A 6,527-nucleotide genomic window follows, 5' to 3' on the forward strand; every position below is an offset into this window, starting at 1 on the left:
TATATGATCCCAGGAAGTATTCCATTTTTGCCGATAAAAAAGAAAGAAAGAAAGAGGATGCTTGGGCTTCAATCCGTCTTGTATTTATTTGTTTGTGGTTACACTAGTTAGTGTCGGGTTAGCCAAAGCCAATACTTAAAAATAGAAAAATAATTCGTCATATATTTCTCATTTTTGTTCTTTTGAAGTCATCAAGTAAAATGGATTGATTGATTGTCAACGGGAGAGGACATGTCACGGGGATAGCTATTTGTTGATGAGTATGGATTGTGTGATGGGTACCCATACCCATTGGGGTGGTTTCATATGATATGAGGCTGGTCTTGTTTTATTAGTAAAGCATTAACCTGGTAAATGAAAAACAAAATAAAAAAAAAAAACACGATAAATTTGCCATATCAAAATATGACCCCTGCGTTCTTAATGCTTGTATTGTCAATACCGAGTTTTTTCCATTTTTCGTTCTTGTTCTTAGTTCTACTTTTTAGGAGTTACGATAGTGAAGCTCTCACGTTTACGGTCCGTTTGGTTGTTGAGAAGGGATGGGATGAGAAGAAAAAATTTATTTTCTCATTTCGGCATTCTAGCGGTTGATTGTTGAAAAAACTTTTTGCTTGATTTTTTATATTTTGATAAAACAACCCTGTAAGGATATCCAAAATTATAAAAATACCCTTATTTAGGAAAAATAAGTTTTTCATTTGATTTATTATATTGTTCATCGTCTTCCTTCGAACTCGAACCATCATCATCTTCCTCCCTTCGAACTCAAAACTAGTGGCATCGATGAGGTGAGTTCCAATCTCTCTTCGTCTCTCTCTCTCTCTCTCTTTCTTTTTTTCCCCTCTTCATTTTTTCTATAACGATAACCAGACCTCTGTCCCTCCCGTTTTCCTGATTTCAACCACCCCTGTTTACTTTTACCATACCCTGTTGCCGCCTCATCACTTGCGCCTCTACTGAACTATCATCACTTGCACCTCCACCGGACCTCTCTCCATCTTTGACAATGCCACTACTATGTCAGTGTGACCGTTTCAGTGCGCCTCCACCGGATCTCGATCAGATTGGCTTGTATTTTTTGCGTGTTCGCTGCCTCGTCACTTGTGCCTCTACCAGACTATCACTTGCGCCTCCACTTGCGCCTCCACTGGACCTCTCTCCATCTCTAACCATGGTTTTCAAAAAAAATGGTCAGCGCTAAAGTGGACAGTTAACCATTCAAACGGTTTTGATCATTTTTTTTCTTTTTTTGAATTTTTTTTTATTTTTCTGTCAGAATGGGCCGAGTGTTTGGTTCGAAAAGTCGGACCGTTCGACCCAGTAACTGAACCTCTGACTGGTTTGGTTTTAAAAACCATGTCTCTAACGATGCCACTACTATTTCAGTGTGCCTCCATCGGACCTCGACCAGCTTGACTTGTAATTTTCGCATGTGGTTTCGTTTCTCATTGGGGTCGCACTGTTTTAGTGCAATCCCTTGTTGCAAGTTTTGGAAAACCGCATCTTACTATTTCTCGGTCTGTCTCACAAAACAAACGAATGAAAATGGGAATATAAGGAGAATATTCCCATTTTCTCTTCAATCGTCGTACCAACCAAATAGACTGTTAAGAGACACTGAATATCAAAATCCAACAAATGTAAGGCTGTTATAAATAAAATAATTTAATACGTCAAATTTTAATGGGTAATTTAATACACCGTTTATATTGATAAATTGATAACAGAATTCATTACGATTAGCATAGGGGCCCTGCTTTGTAGGGGCCGGAATGGAACTATCGACTTGTTGACCTGTTGACCCGGTCTTTGGTTAAAAATCGTTGAATCGGTCAATGATTCATTGATCTGAGCAATCGAATTATTGACATGCTGACTTGTTTAATGGTTTTTGGTTGTTTTTTATTTTTTTAATTGGCTATTTAGGCAATCTGTTCCATTTTATCCTAATCTCGGCCCGTAGCCAAAAAGCATTGAATCGGTCAATGACCCATTGACTCGAGCGGTTGAACCATTGACCCATTCAATGTATTTTGATCATTTTTTTTAATTTTTATTATTAGAACGGGCCATCTGTTCGAACTGAACAATTGAACTATTGACCCAAAAACCAGTGGCTAGAACGGTTCCGTTTTCAGGTTGTATAAGTTACACGCTCAATTTTTTTGCATGTAATTTTTGTTTTCAGAATGTGGTCTATTTTTTTAATTGGAAATTGCCCAGGCAACTAGTTCTATTTTACCCCAATCCTAGTCTCTGGCAAAAAACCATTGAATCGGTCAACGACCCATTGACTTGAGTATCGTCAATCTATTGACCCGTTCAACGGTTTTTGGCTGTTTTTTTTTTTAATTTTTATTGTTAGAAAGGGTCGTCCGTTCAAACCAGATGTTCAAATTGTCGACCCAAAAATTGGTGGCCAGAATGGTTCCATTTTTAAGTCATATGAGTCACACGCTCGAATGACATAACATGTATGATATTACTCAATGGACCTCACACAATCAATTTTTTGTTGGTAATTTTTATTGTCAGAACAAATTGTTTGTTCAAACTAGACAATCGAACCGTTGATTTGAAAATTGGTGGCCAAAACGGTTCTGTAAATTTTTGCTTATAATTTTTTGTTGTTAGAACGAGCCATTCATTCAAACTGAACGACTGAACCGTCGATCCAAAAATCGGTGGCCAAAACGATTATGTTTTCAGGTCATATGAGTCACACACTCAAATGACATAACACGTACGGTACTACTTAATGGACCTCACAAATTCAAATTTTTGCCTATAATTTTGTTGTCAAAACGGATTGTCCGTTCAAACTGGATGATCGAAATGTCAACTTGAAAACCAGTGGCCAGAATGGTTCCGTAATTTATTGCTTGTAATTTTTGTTGTCAGAACGTGCCATCCGTTTGAGCTAAATGGTCGAAGAGTTGATTGTCAGAACGTTATTAACAACATTTATTAATAATGGTAAGTAATATACTATTTAATTAAATAATCATTAATGATAGTTTTAATTTTATATATATATATATTTATATATATGATGTTTATACTTAATAGTTTAACTAGTTGGCAATAATAATTTAATTATAATTATTATTTTTTAGTTAATATGAAATAAATTTATAGTAATTAAAATAACAACAATTATAATTTAAATAATTCGCTAAATATGGTAATTTACTATTAAATTACTTTTTCAAAAATTCAGTAATTAATTAACTATAATTACTTATCTATTATTAAGAGTATGTTTTTAACATTAATAATTAATCCTAATTAATTAGGTAATTAATTATCAACTCTACTTAATTAATTAACTATAATTAAGTATTTAATGAATAATAATTATTTGCGAGTAATGGAATCTAACTATATTGTTATTATTATTTTTTATTGTATTATCTATTTTCTCTTATTGTTAGTCTAGATTTTTTTACCATCTTATTTCAATATTTAAATTTTAACTGACACTGTTTTCAAAAGTGTTGTAGTTTAAACATTAACATTTTAATACATTAATTAAAAATTAAATGCATGTATTTGCAAGGATGGGGGAGACTTGATTGGATAAGGAGAGAAAGGGTAGGCCATCTCACGTAGCCATATATTAAAATAGTCAAATGTTGTTAAATCTCTTAAAGTACCTCTAAATTTTAGGAAATTGATCAACTCTGCCCCTATGTTTAGAAGTTGTCTTTAAAGTTTTCTGACAATTGACTAAATTCTCCATTGTTGTTGGCATTCCTTAGAATTCCATCCCAATCGGTTCACATGTGACACTACTTAATGTATAATCTTTTTTTTTTTTTTTTTTTAAACTCAACATTACCCTTGTGGTCAATTTTACAAAATTTCAAAATAGAACTCAACATCCGTCTTAATTTGTAGCGCAATGAGAGTAAAGTAGGAGAGAAAAACTCAACATCTCTCTCTAATGTGTTCATGTAAGTTTCGGTTGAGTAAAGTAGGAGAGAATCATCTGAACACAAGCAAACTGATTCAATCAAGTTTGAATCAAGAATGTCAATAGCTTTAAGGTCAATTACAAGTTATTGTTGTCTAAAGACGAATTCACATCTCCGCTCCACAACACATCCTTGCCGTGCATTAGGAACATCTCCCGATGATAGTATCAGTCCCGATGATATCGTCATTGAGAGATGTTTCTAATACACAGCAGGGATGTGCTGTGAGGTGTTGTGGGGCGGCTCCTTGTGTGGCGGAGATATGCTCTCTCTAAAGACAGTTCAGAGCTCCTCTCTCCTGTATTCTATCTACCTAATACCCACATAACAAAATCCATTATAACCTTAAACCCAAAATAACTATGACTCAGAATAAATTCCTTGTAGTGGACCGGATTTTGCCAAAATTGAACTTGACCGATGTTTCGACCAACGGAGAGATGCTCCTCTCGGGAAGAATACAACCCAAAACGAGCTCCCAAAACATGTTTCTAGTATAAATTGTTACGGTTTCCCCTCCTATCCATGCAAGGCATCGCCACCTATTGACTCGGCTCCCCCTCTTGTCTACGAAAGAAATCCTCTTATTCAAGATGTCTAATTTTGTGAATAGAGAATCTCTTAGAGCTCTGTTCGAATTGAAGGCTTTTGCATAGCTGTTGATAGGGCCCAAAGGAGGCAAAGCATCCTGATAATGGCTTGAGACAACTTTTTCCACCCACCTACTTCTATTCATCCATGTATGAGAGACAGAGCAGGTTTTTGGAAGTCCTAACTGTGCAGGTTTTATGATCATGTATAGAGTCCATGTTTAAGTTAAAGTGCCTTTTATTGCACCATGGAGTTGTTTGGGTCTCGGGTATCAAAAGTAATTAAATCACAGACATCACCAAAATTTCTCTCTCTCTCTTTCATCCCCATAGAGGTGCAACCACCAGCTCTCTCTCCCCCTCCTCTTTCCTCTTTCCTTCCTGTGTGTTGCATTGCAAACACCAACACCAAACACTCCTATTTTCTAAAGGTTTGCCCCTTGTAAAAAACTCATAAATCCCTATAAAATTTTTACCATTCTTAGGTGTGCCTCTAGTAAAGTTTAATCAAAATTGATTTCTCCTCTTAATTTTGATCTTATTTTGCTCGTTGAACAGGAACAAAACAGAGCATACTGATCTTTTTCGTTGTCTTAACAAAAACAAAAGAGAGCATACCTGGAAAACTCAATGATTTATGAAATAGTTGCCAATGGACAACACCCAACACTGAAAATTTTAGAGAGAGAGAGAGAGAGAGAGAGAGAGAGAGAGAGAGAGAGAGAGAGGTTTAATATTAATTGATATACATGATGTGGTATAATGAGAGGGCTGGGTAGGGAAAAGAATGAAGGAGAGAGGTTCATTCGGAGGGCTGGAAAGGGGGAAGGAAGGAAGGAGAGAGTTTAATGAAGAATCAAGAAAGAGGGAAGGGAGGATGGAGAGCAATGGTGATGTGGACAACCTTGCTTTATATATAGATGCCTAAATTGAAATTTTATGCCTAACTATGGTGAACTGTCTCGAACAGTTAACCAGCCACACGTTGCAAGGTTCCAAGGTTCCGGACGCAGCATTGGAATTTCAATGGATCTCTCAACTCTTAGGCCCCAACTAAATGGTTATTAATTTATTATTGCTAAAACACAGCATAAATAAATGATAATTTAACGATGAATTGCATTAAAAAAGGATGCTTATACTTTTTTTTCCCCTGAAACTTAGGACAAAATAAACAGAAAAAATTACCACAAACAAGAGACCGGATCTGCTTCTCACACTTGGCGCCTCACATGCACATCCTATCATGCATTGGGAAACATCTCCCATACTTATTAGTTATTATTCACGGGAGATATTTTCAATTCATGGTGGATGTGCATGTGTGGTGCTCATTTGTGAAGAGCAGATCCTATCACCATATACAAGCAATGATAAATTTAATTAAGAATAATTACATAATGCAATTACAAGGTGTCAACTAACTGGTTGACAAGGTCTCCTACTAGTTGTAGCGGAGACTTGAAATCAAATTCTGCCTGCACCTGGGTTGGAGATGGGCTATCCCTATTATGCAGCCCTTAGAGAGAGAGAGAGAGACTTAATAAACAGTAACTTGTTAATAAACAATTAACCAAGGGACCATTTGGTTTGATTCGTGGAGTAGTGGTCTGAAATCTGAAGGACAGAATCGGACTCCCACTCCCTAGGTGGAATGGCCATTCCCTCCCTCTCTATTGTGAATAAAATCCTATTTCAACTATTCTAAATAATTCAAGTTGAAAATGTCCTAATAAAGAGATCCATAGCAATTATAAAAGCAATAAAATGAAAAAATAGCCCTAAATGATCAATAATTAATAAATTCAATTAACTAACATTAACTTGAAATACAATATTGACTTCCATTATATAATTCCTAATTTCCTGATTAATTTTTTTTGCAGGGAAAATGATATTATATAACTTTTACATTTCCCTTTTTTTCAATTCCGCCATCATAATTTATGAAGAATTC

The sequence above is a fragment of the Nelumbo lutea genome, chromosome 3 (genome assembly GCF_056320005.1).
Source record: "Nelumbo lutea isolate HS-2025 chromosome 3, American lotus-T2T, whole genome shotgun sequence".
Classification (NCBI taxonomy): domain Eukaryota; kingdom Viridiplantae; phylum Streptophyta; class Magnoliopsida; order Proteales; family Nelumbonaceae; genus Nelumbo; species Nelumbo lutea.